The following is a 12883-nucleotide window of genomic DNA, read 5'->3' on the forward strand; positions in this document are numbered from 1 at the left end:
ACAGGTTTTTGAAGCGCTGATCACTGTAGCCAATCACAGACGTATCTGTGAACACAATGACCAGAGGTGTTTACGAATCCGCTCAACAGTGCTCAAAGCATCACATTTTGAAAATTTCAGTATCGAAGTTGACACCACTAACCTGAATATATTCTTAAATTTTAGTGTTATTAGCTTTATAAATCAGTCACTACATAACAACAAATTCCAATTTAAAAAAAATCTGTCAAATCTGTCATTTTTTATTGTATTTTAGATATTCCGTTTCACTTGGATCACAATATAGAACAAAAGATCTGCTACTTCTGTTTCATTGTGACTAAGCAATGTGTTTCACATCAAGGTTACACTGAATTGACCAATCAGCATCCAGAACCAGAACTACTATCAATTTATAAAAGAAAAAAAAAAAAGAAAAAAAAAAGAAAAGTCAATTGCAGTAAAATATAAGCTGGGATGAAGCGCTTCACTGATCACAGAGGAGGAAATGTGGAGCAAAAAGGCATCCAATGTAGATTGCACAAATATCCTGCTTCACATACACAACTGAGAGAACATTAGTGTGCATGAAAAACATGTCAAATATGCACTGAAACATACAGTGTACATAATGAACGCATTACAATGTAATGCAACCTGTCCACAAGCGTGGAAAAAACCATGAATCATGCACGAATCTCTGAGTTAAACGGTGTCTTTTAGTCTGCCAACACAAGCATTTTTGCTGTAAATAGATGTGTTAGAAAAAACTACAAAATGCCAATCTGAACCAGTATTGGCCTGTTTGACTGTTTAAAAGAAATGCTAATGCACGTTTGTTTGGGTTTTACGTTCTTACATTGTCAGAAACATGAAAGGGAACAAAAGCTTGTCAACAGTGTAACTGCTGAAGAATGTTTTGTGTGTTTATTTGACTTACACTGGCATCGGTCTATTTGTACAGATGATAGGCCTTCATCTCATGAACGTTCCTCTGCATTCCTAATGCCTCATTTTCCCATAGACACAAACTTTAGTCGACAAGCAACACAAACATGAGGATTTTAGGGGAAAGGTGAGGCCTCGAAGGACTTCAACTGTCAGGAAGGGAAAACATACACCAACCTGAAGGAATGCCTTTGAAGTCTCAATGAGGAGATATTGATACATAATACAAACAGGGAGGAAAGCAAAGCCATAAACGCACACTCTCAAGCTCTGAATGTAATGTTAGGAGTTAGAGAGGTGCTTAATGACGTAGCAACAAGACGTGGCTCTTAAAATGAATTACAGTAATAAAATTAGCAAGAACATCAACAAAAAAGGTTGTTTGTTGTGCAATTATGACTAGGTCCGAGGATGGTGGGGTTTATTACCCATAATACAATTGAACATTCAACTGGACAATTAATATGCCTAGGCGCAGTAGACCAAATAATGATATAAAGAAAACAAATTCATCAGATTCATTTTACCTATTAAGTCTCATAACATGTGTCCCGCCCCCACGGAAAATAAAAACCAGTCCATCAGTAGACATCCTCAGGCTATTCTGTTATAGAAAATTAGACTGAACATGAATCGCAAGTCTGATTAAAAACAAACAAACAAGCAAACACTTTGTGCATAGTCTAGAAACATGGGGAGGAAAAAGAGCTCGTATTACAGGAAGATGTTGAAAAAAAGAAAAAAAAAAAAAGAAAAAGAAATCATGTTTGGCTAGTTAAATACATTTGGCTAATTTTTCACAATGTGATATTTTTTACTTCCGCCAGGTGCAGCATGATTGACACCACACCATCAGACTGTACATTAACCAGAATTATATATTTACTATATGCTCCATATACGAGTCTAATGAAAGGGAATCAACACTAGAAAAAGTAATGAACTTCACAGGCACAAGTCTACACAATCTTTACAAATACTTTCACCTTAAATGCCATTCAGAAAATAACTATTATTTCACATATCTTTGTAAACAAATTGTATCCTTCACCACATTTCACTCACCAAATATCGAGAAGCAACTTGTTGCCAAAGAACTTTACTCCGACTGGTTCAATTCCAGAATTCCAGAAATGTTGGGACATTTTTTAAATTTGAATAAAATTAAAACTAAAAGACTTTCAAATCACATGAGCCAACATTTTATTCACAATAGAACATAGATAACATGTTTAAACTGAGAAATTTTACAATTTTAAGCACAAAATGAGCTCATTTCAAATTTGATGCCTGCTACAGGTCTCAAAATAGTTGGGACAGGGGTATGTTTGCCATGGTGTAGCATCTCCTCTTCTTTTCAAAACAGTGTGAAGACATCTGGGCATCGAGGTTATGAGTTTGTGGAGTTTTGGTGTTGGAATTTGGTCCCATTCTTGCCCGATATAGGTTTCCAGCTGTTGAAGAGTTCATGGTCGTCTTTGGCATATTTTTTTGTTTAATGATGCACCAAATGTTCTCTATAGGTGAAAGATCTGGACTGCAGGCAGGCCAATTCAGCACCTGGACTCTTCTACGACGAAGCCATGCTGTTGTAACAGCTGCAGTATGTGGCTTTGCATTGTCCTGCTGAAATACACAAGGACTTCCCTGAATTAGACGTCATCTGGAGGGGAGCATATGTTGCTCTAAACCTTTCAGCATTCATAGTGCCTTCCAAAACATGCAAGCTGCCCATACTGTATGCACTTATGCACCCCCATACCATCAGAGATGCTGGCTTTTGAACTGAACGCTGATAACACGCTGGAAGGTCTCCCTCCTCTTTAGCCCGGAGGACACAGCGTCCATGATTTCCAACAAGAACGTCAAATTTGGACTTGTCTGACCATAGAACACTTTTCCACTTTGAAACAGTCCATTTTAAATGAGCCTTGGCCCACAGGACACGACGGTGCTTCTGGACCATGTTTACATATGGCTTCCTTTTTGCATGATAGAGCTTTAGTTGGCATCTGCAGATGACACGGCGGACTGTGTTTACCAACAGTAGTTTCTGGAAGTATTCCTGGGCCCATTTAGTAATGTCATTGACACATTCATGCCGATGAGTGATGCAGTGTCGTCTGAGGGCCCGAAGACCGCGAGCATCCAATAAAGGTCTTCGGCCTTGTCCCTTACGCACAGAGATTTCTCCAGCTTCTCTGAATCTTTCGATGATGTTATGCACTGTAGATGATGAGATTTGCACAGCCTTTGCAATTTGACGTTAAGGAACATTGTTTTTAAAGTATTCCACAATCTTTTTACGCACTCTTTCACAGCTCTGCCCATCTTTACGTCTGAGAGACTCTGCCTCTCTAAGACATCCCTTTTATAGCTAATCATGTTACAGACCTGATATCAATGAACTTAATTAGTTGCTAGATGTTCTCCCAGCTGAATCTTTTCAAAATTTCTTGCTTTTTCAGCCATTTGTTGCCCCCGTGCCAACTTTTTTTGAGACCTGCAGCAGGCATCAAATTTTAAATTAGCTCATTTAGTGCATAAGTGTAAAATTTCTGTTTAAACATTTATGTTATCTATGCTCTATTGTGAAAAATATTGGCTCATGTGATTTGAAAGTCTTTTAGTTTTCATTTTATTCAAATTTAAAAAACGTCCCAACATTTCCGGAATTCTGGTTGTAAAGAATTTCACCAAATTAATAAAATACATGAAAACACATCATTGCCAGAAGTTTTTGCCCAAACTTCAAAGGCCTGTTTAAATGATTAAAACTAGAGATATATCTTAACTTTAAGATTACTTTCATCATGTAAACTACATACTGCATATGTCGAACAGTAGGAGGGGAACACTGTCGCGTTGCAGCAGAGTATGCTGTCCATCATAAATCAAAGCATGTGACAGACAGTGGTCGGAGGAAAACACCTGAAAAAGGTGGATGACACGCTCATCTGTATTTGCAGTACACAAGCAGTGTACGCGGTTATGCTGTGCACGACAAACGCGAAAGCACAATGGGCGCGTGCTACTCGTGCTCTGCACACACACATCTTCTGCGCTTCCTCCACTCTGCTTGCGTGTCCTGTCCAGTGTGAAACAGGCATTATTTTCTTCTATGGAACACAAAAAAAACTATTTTGAAGAAAAGTTTTTTTTTTTCCCCTCCCTTCCCTCCATACAATGACAGTCAGAGGGATCCAATGTTGTTTTGGACCCCTTCGACTTTTACTGTATGAACAAAAAAAAAAAAGGCTGAAACCTTCTTCAAAATATCCTCTTTTGTGTTCCACAGTAGAAAGTCAGGTTTGGGAAGATATAAGGGTGAGTAAAAGATGAGAGAATTTACAATTTTGGGTGAACTGGCCCTTTAAGACAAGCAAGCAAGGAACTTACAAGATGACTAAAAGGCACTCAAGCAGGTGCCTACTAGCAGAACAATGAATGTTTCACAAGACATCCGTATTCCATGAACTTCATGAAGCAATCATTCATTTACCTTTAACCTGTACAGACTTATTTTGGAAGGCTTTTCAAACACTAACACTCATGAGAGCTATGGTTTATGACAACTGTGCACAGTCTTGTCCATTTACATCAGACACTTTATTACTGCTGAAACTGACTAAAAAAAAAAAAAAGACTGATCAGCAAATAATGTGTAGATGGCTAAAAAATGAGCATCATGAGTTCATTCAACCAAGTTTTGGCAGCAGGACAAGGCTGATGGGAGCAGTTGCCAGAAAGACAGGGCTAATGGGACTATGTAGTAGGCTATAGCATGGTGTCTGGATGCATGGGTCTATTTTTAGAGACGTTTCTGAGATAATGGAAGAGGCAGCCCTCATTGAATATCACATTTCATAGCCGGGCTACGAACACATGACAAATTGTGCAGATACTCAAAACCACACTGTACGGATACCAGCCAAGTAAAAGATAGGCAGGCGGCATCAGTGAAATTACAGGGCCAGACAATATTATCTTGGAAATGTGTGACAGGCTTAGTACAGAGAGCAGTTTGCTATAGTGCCTGCTTTTCATTCAGGTGTACTACTATGTAAATACACTTTACTGAGATGGAAATGATGTGGTTTCTACAGAGAGACTGAACATCAGGGTGATGAATGCTTGTCAAGCATTAGATTCTGAGTCCATTTAAAGTTTTTATACTTCAAAATATTGTGTGCAGACTACAAAAGTCAAGGCTGAAAAGCACATTTTATGCCAAGGACATAAAAAAAAAGATGAGCAAACAGAACTGCTGTTTGTTAATATGCTCTTTTGCTTTTTAATACGTTGTACTTTTTTGGTTTATGGTTTTAAAATTGAACAATATTGGGGTCGCACCAAAATTAAAAGTCTGGCCAAAACTTAAAAGCCAATAATTATTATTTCATTTTTATGGCCGATAACCAATATTACAATTTTATACTATTTTGTCCAAATATACTACCATTCAAAAGTTTGGGGCTAGTACATTTTTTTTTTTTTTTTTTTTTTCTTTTTTTTTAAAGAAATTAATACTTAAATAAAACTTCTAAGTCCGTCTGACATGTTTTATTTTTTGTTTTTTAAATGAGCATTTTTTTTATACCAGGCTCCTATGTTTAGGTTCAGTAATTTCACGTAAATGTCGATTAAAAGGTTATTAGTCAGATATTGAAATGCCTTATTTTCAAAAATATCACTTTAGTCAATTCACTGGTATTTATCAATTTTTTTTTTCCACATCTTTGGACAACAAGACACAGTAAAATGTCCATTTCTGTCAGTTTTACAGCAGCAAAAGGAACACTGTTGTGTTTACTTGCTAGTCGCGAAATCGTGTCATTTCCACTGTAACGATGGACAAAACATGATAAAAACTTGCAGCTCCGCAATTGAAATACGCTCATACACACCGTCATTCATCTTGAAATCATATGATTCGATTTGTGTCTTCCGATTGGTTCTTCTGTGGACTTAAAAGGCTTTTGGTGACAAAGGGAAGTGCCGTTTAGCGGTTTCTACCAACGAACCGGTATTTCTGAATGGGCTGACACTGGGATTTAACGGATTTGATCGCTCAATATCATTATCTCATTTTTGACGGAGGTGGCGTTTAGCGGCTTTCGCATCTGAATTATTCAGCAAAGACGCATTAAATTGATCAAAAGTGATAGTGAAATCATGAAGCTCTACATCACATGATTAAATTACATGAATAATTATTGCAAGATTTCACTGTTTTACTCAAGATATTGCTGTTTTACTGTATTTTTGACCTAATGAATGCAGCCTTGGTGAGAGTAAGCATAAAAGACTTCTTTCAAAAACATAAAAAAGGATGCACCGAATGTTCACAAACCTAAATAATTTGGCCAAAAATACCAAAAAAAAAAAAAGAAAAAAAAGAAAAACTTTTGACGTTCGTCCAAATAAGTAAAAAGACAGAATAAATGTTACCGAACAATGATGTTTTTGATGACGTGATCAAATAGCAACCAGTGTAGAGTGAGAGGCGCGCAGGCTTTATAAATACAGCAAATATGTCCGCAGTGTGGAAGAATTTTAATGCGTCCAAGAAAGATGCAAAAATGGCTGTTTACAGACAATGTTCTGCTGAATTGTCCATTTCATTTCCTGTGAGACATCATTGTTTTGGAATGAGCAACTGTCAAAAGACGGCAATATAAATAGAAAAGAATATACAAAAAAATACAAAACCATGTTCGGTATTCCATGTTCGGCCAAGTGTTTCATTATATTTGGTTTCAGCCAAGAATTTTCATTTTGGTGCATCCCTAAAAAAAATAAAAAATAAAATATATCTTACTGACCCCAAACTTTTGAATGGTACTACTGTAAATAAAATATTAAAAACTAAACTCAATTGTTATTAATGCTACAAGTAGGGCTGGGCTATATGGCAAAAAAATAAAATCTCAATTTTTCGATTTCAATTTTTTTTTTTTTATGTTTAACTAGTCAACTTAAAAACATAACTACAACACGATTCAAATAACATTCTCTTTATTAACCATCTGGTTAAAAATAAGTTCTATTTCTTACACCGTGTCTATCACATCGCGCCGTGCCGCAACAGCTAAAAGAGGGAATTTGTTGCCGCATCCAGTGTAGACAATATCACTGATTATAATGGGTTCTATTGTCTTTTAACGCGTCGCGCCGCACCACGCCACTCACGTCCGGTGTAGACACGGTGTTAGCCAAAAAGTAATAGCAATAAACACCACCAGTAATAGGCTATTATTAAAGGATTAGTTGACTTTCAAATGAAAATTATTAGGGGGGTCTGGCGGAAGCTAGATATTTTACTTCATATTCCTTGTTAAATATGGATTTTTTTTTTTTTTTATTTTTTTTTTTTTACACAAACGCATCGCTTCGCTTCAGAAGGCCTTTGTTAACCCCCCGGAGCCGTGTAGAGTATGTTTATGATGGATGGATGGAAGTGGGTGGGTGGAGACACTCAGCTCATACTCCTTTGGTAACAGTTACTGCCATTATAAAGCCATTATAATGCTTCAGGATATTTATTAATATTCCTCAGATTGTGTTCATGAGAAAGAAGTCATATACACTTAGGATGGCTTGAGGGCCAGTAAAGCTTGTGGTAATTTACATCTGAAAGTGAACTAATCCTTTAACAGCAAATGCTTTATAAAAACAGAAAATAACAGCACCTTTCAGCCTGTCACCATCATGCAAACATGAAATATCAAACATACAGTAGTAGTTCTTTATAGGTTTTTGCATTCCATTGCGCTATTTTTCCTATTGTTTTTATATTCGGAGGACGTGTTTGGCTGTTGTACTCATGTCTCGCGTCTTTTGCAGCTTTTCACCCATGAAACGGCGTTCTAAACGTGGAGCTCAAGTTTAAAAAAAAATAAAATAAAATAAAATTCACCTCACATTTAATAACTTTGCTTTTCCCCCCATTCCACTGCCTGGTGTCTCGTTTTTTTTCCCAACGCAATAACGCATTCCTGAGCGAACAACCGTTTAGCGATGTGTTCTACATTCTTAGAGAATGTCACACGAGAGCGGTTAATCAGGTGTGTCTTCATGTGGTCGGATCATTTTGTTGTTTGAACGGTTACATTGCTAAATTGTCAACATATGTCTAATTATAAAGTTTGCTACCATTTTTATTCAAAACCGCGATTTCTCGAATTAATTGAGGGAAAAAAAAAAAGAAAAAAAAAAAAAAAAATCAGAAAAATTGCCCAGCCCTAGCTACAAGTAATTTTAAGCAGCATAATAATGTTCATTATGAAAAAATTATATTCATTTTGAAAAAAAAGTCTTGATGCAACCTAAATTAATTCCAATCACCTATCGGTAACCTCAAGCAAACAATTCATATAATAAAACAGACCTGTGGCATAGGCTCCTCTAGATCACATCAGTGGTGCACAAAGTGCTCAAACTCTCCAGGATGGCAAACAATGATAGCATAACCACACTTACCGTTCCGGAACATTTGAATAGGTGTGCAAGTCAGTTTAGATAGGGCAGCAGAATAATCACCATTTCCATATAGATAGCGTAGAGTGACAAGCAATTTCTTCTCAACTCTTCAGCAACACCTTTCCAGTCCCCAAGGTAACCTGGCACTTATTTATCAGAAACTGATTATTATGCACAGAAATTATGAGTTATAAGTTTCGTTTGCTTCAAAAAAAATAACCCACACAGAGGACTCGGCTTATTCACTATGCTAACGGGAAAAGGTAGTAAGTGAATAACGCTAACCAAGAAAGAACCTGTCACCTTGGCCAGCCAAGCAACCAGCCATCACACTTCCTCACCACAACAAAGTTTGCTCAATGTTAGTGCACTCATCTGAAACCCCTTTCACCTGAGGGGAAACCCTTGGTGAAGCCAGAATTTAAGAAAGGGGAAACAGAACCTAAAACTCCCACCTAAAAAGGAAATATCTGTCACGTTCATCTATGCATCCACGCCTATGAGCGACACACGTGCCGCTTCCTCGGAAAGAACAAACCGCATTACTCTTACTCCTACATTCTCTCATGCTCGTGGCACTCCCTTCAACTATCATACCATTTGTCGCAACAGATGCAATATAGCAATTTATGTACTATAGATTGTTGTTTCTTATGCAGACAGCAATCACTGTAGGACACCTGAGTATGATATATGCCATAAACGTGTTTATGTCTAGAAAACTGTTAATCATTAACCGGATTATCACATTGACATTACCGGTTCCTAACCATCTTATTCATTGTGTACCAGGAGGTGGGGGAAGTTATGTCATTAAGAAACGAGGCATCGCTTTTGCGCAAGTCATTAAAGCTGTTATTACACAAGCATGGCAAAACTTGTCTATCGCCACATCATTCAGCCAGATACTAAGAGTGACAGACAGAAATGGACAATGTGCAATTCAGAAATACTATTTAAAGGACAATAACTCTTTATCAATATCACAGTTGTGAAACAAGACAGGTCATCACAGGTTTGTCAGTAACATGACGAAGCTCCTGGATAGAGAAAAATGCCTGGAGGAGAAAGATCTGAAAGAAGATGGTCCTAACAACAGGGTTTCCCAATCCGGGATCTGGGAGGGAACTGCAGGGGGTTTGTGAGTTGATGAAAAGCTAATGATTAAAAGGGATAGTTCACCCAAAAATGAAAATTGTGTCATCATTTACTCACCCTCAAGTTTTTCCAAATCTGTAAATTTCTTTGTTCTGCTGAACACAAAAGATGATATTTGGAAGAATGTTTGTAACCGAGCAGATCTCGCCCCCCACAGACTACCATAGTAGGGAAAAAAAATACTTTTGCAGTCAATGGGGGGGCAAGATCTGTTAGGTTACAAACATTCTTCCAAATATCTTCCTTTGTGTTCAGCAGAAATTAACACAGGTTTGGAACAACTTGGTGAAGTAAATGATGACACAATTTTCATTTTTGGGTGAACTACCCCTTTAATTAAACTGAAGGTAGCATTAAAAATAAACAAATGGGGCTGCACAATTAATTGAATTAAAACTGATATAGTGATATCTTATCAAATTGCTGAGATTTAGTAGTTATTCATTTAAGTGATTAGTCGACTAATCAGGTTTATATTAATAAACCATGTAAATCATAATAATGTGCCTTTAATCGCCAGTATATAATACATAGCCTAATCAGCGCTCAAGCGCACGAATAAAGCTTGCACCAGTAAACGTAATGATTATGAATGTGGCGTAAAAATTTTAATAAACAAACATTTTAATAACTTATTGATAAACTAGTGTTTTGTGTGTTTTCGGCTGCAGAGATGAAGTCGACGATGCTGATTCGTCATCTCCGCAGTAGTGGACGCGTTTATACGCACTTTTCATATGGATGACATAATTTGAGAATATTTAAAAGTAGACATTTCAAGCTTTCCATATATATATATTTCTCGTGTCTGTGAGGCAAGTATACACTGAGTTTTGGTTCATTTTTGTGGCGCACTCAAGTTCACTTGAGACCAAGACAGCAAAAAGCGCATCCTGTTTGTTTTCATTATTTTATAAAAGGACAACGTTTTGTTGTTATTGTGAGTTTACAGAACTAAAAGCAAACCATTTACAGTTTCGAATGTTGGATTATTCTTATCTGTGCGACCAAAAATGACAGAGTATTTAAAGTTAAATGCAAATGATCGCACCGGCGCCTCGGTCATGCGGTAAGCGCGCTCTCCACACAAATACTTGAATATGCGCCAAATAATAGCGCACATTTCTCTAGGTTAAGAGCGAGCAGACTTGCAAAGTTGCTACTACTCACATGTTTCAAGTGCTAAGTCATATTTGAGGTCGATGAATGATAGGCGAATGTTTGGATTTCCTGCCGTTAACGATCTGTCCGTCACAGACTGCGTGATTTCGCCGCTTCCTGTGGAGGGTTTTTTTTTTTTCTGCGACTAACAGACTAATACCAATTTTGGCTGACTAAGCCTCTTCTCATCCACTAACGCTTAGTCGACTATTAGGGGGCAGCCCTACTATAGTCACACTTTAATTTTTGGGATTGACAACCGCATTTACTTACAGGTATGAGTCTCGAAAAGTCCTGTTCACACTGCAACTTACAGTAGCATCTCAAATACTGTCTGTATGAACCAAGTGTGCCACACAAGTCCTGAAAAGTGAAGCCAAAGCATCTCAATCGCCCCCAGATGGCTGGAAGCAGTATAGGTCATAAACCCCACCCTCTCCATGTAATGTAATGGGACGTGAGACAAACTAAACAATCAAATTACACTTTAAACATTTTTTAAAGACATTTACAAAGATGGTTTCTGTCATTTTAGACCGTTTTTAATCACGCTGGTGTTATTTAAAGAACAAACACTTGAACTAAGTTTGGTTTTAGTTAGTTATTTGATGCTATAAAAACGGGGGGTGAGACATCATGATTGACAGCTGAGATTGACAGCTTCTCTGAGCGAAGTAGTCACTAAAGCACTTTTTTTCTGGATCTTCACGAGGAGATTGAAGCTTTAACTTTAATTTCTACATTTCCATAACTGTTTATTTCACACCGACATAATGAGTTTGGGCTTGATGTTGCGGCTCCACTTCGTGCTCACTATGCGCAGACTCAGGCTCCAAGTTCACTATGCGCAGACTCGAGACGTCAGCGCCATATTGGCACACTGGCGGCTTCAGTTACTACAATCGAAGAGAGTGAAGGTGTGTCGTCCATCTTTTTTTTTTTTTTTTTTTTTTTTTACAGTCTATGGTATGAATGTGCAACGGGAGTCAAGCCTGTATTCTCTCACCAGTAACCTATAGCGACAGTGAACAAAATAACAAAGACAGTGACGTCCATAAAACTGAAAATCTTAGCACTTTTAACACGAGTCAAGCTGCAAGTTCATCCGACAAATCTGTTCATTAACTGACAGCAAGCTTTTATATCAGAGCGGAGAGTCGCACGTCAAACACAAAACTGTTGGGAGCAGTGAGAACAGTGACTGGATCTAAAACCCTCATATCTCCATCGGTGTTAGTTATTGAAAGCACACATGAAAACCCGCAACACATGGTAGATAGACACACGTTTGTGCAGAGCAGAGCGGCTCTCTTGCACTTTATGATGTGACAGACCACAAGTTGTCTAGTCCGGTTTTCATTCCCGTAAATAACTGAACTGTCTGTGAAGGATTTGACGTGTTAAAAGCTTGAGGGTTTGAATGTTTGACAAATATTTGTATTGTAACTTGTAGAGTTAGTTGGTTCCTGTAAGGAGTGAATATGAGACATTTTCATATGAAACTGTTCAGATCACAATATATGATAAAATATTTACAATATCACTTTTGGCCAATAATAAAAAGAAAAGTTACTAACAACTGATTAAATATTTTGTTTACCTGCATGCCATGTGACCAATAACTGAAATCAGAGAACTGTGAACATGTGTCATTAAATTGTTTAAATATTAACTTAAAATCTAAGGGTGTACTTCAAGTTAATATTTTATGCTGAGGGGTTTAGCTAACCAAAAAAAAAAAAAAAAGTTTGGAAACCCCTGCACTAACAAATGAAATCCTCTTGAATGCTCTACTGAAAGTGTTTTGCAGTTGTGCTGAATGGACAGATCTTCACAATGGACCGTAAAGTGAGGGAACCCGATCCTAAGGGCAGGTAACACCTGGTTTAAGAACAGACAACTCAAGTAAAGAGACAGAATGGGACGCCTGTATAAGTGCTCCAACAAATGATTAACTGAATTGTAAATGCTCAGAGGAAAAAGGAGAAACGAAACCCGTCAAGGGGCGTTGCTTTTTTTTGTTTGTTGTAGTTTCAACAACTTCAAATTCAAACAGTGAAACTGAAGGAGAAATTTTTAACTCCTTAGTAGTACACTCATAAAGAATAACGAAACTGAACACACGAAGCAAACAAAAGAAGTACTGGCTGTGAAA

The 12883-nt window shown here is 37.4% G+C and overlaps 1 protein-coding gene across 3 annotated transcripts in view; it reads right to left on the bottom strand.

Moving 5' to 3' along the window:
* Positions 1–12883, bottom strand: part of foxp1a (forkhead box P1a) — a 53660-nt gene that overhangs the window by 39671 nt on the left and 1106 nt on the right. The window contains exon 1 of one of the 3 annotated variants that reach the window (XM_051880720.1): positions 6640–6658. The exons of the other annotated variants lie outside the window; for them this stretch is intronic. The gene's annotated coding sequence lies outside the window, so the exon portion shown is untranslated. Of the gene's footprint in view, positions 1–6639; positions 6659–12883 lie in introns of those variants that run through there. 3 annotated transcript variants of the gene reach the window in all.

Source organism: Ctenopharyngodon idella, chromosome 22, assembly GCF_019924925.1.
Source record: "Ctenopharyngodon idella isolate HZGC_01 chromosome 22, HZGC01, whole genome shotgun sequence".
Taxonomy (NCBI): Eukaryota; Metazoa; Chordata; class Actinopteri; order Cypriniformes; family Xenocyprididae; genus Ctenopharyngodon; species Ctenopharyngodon idella.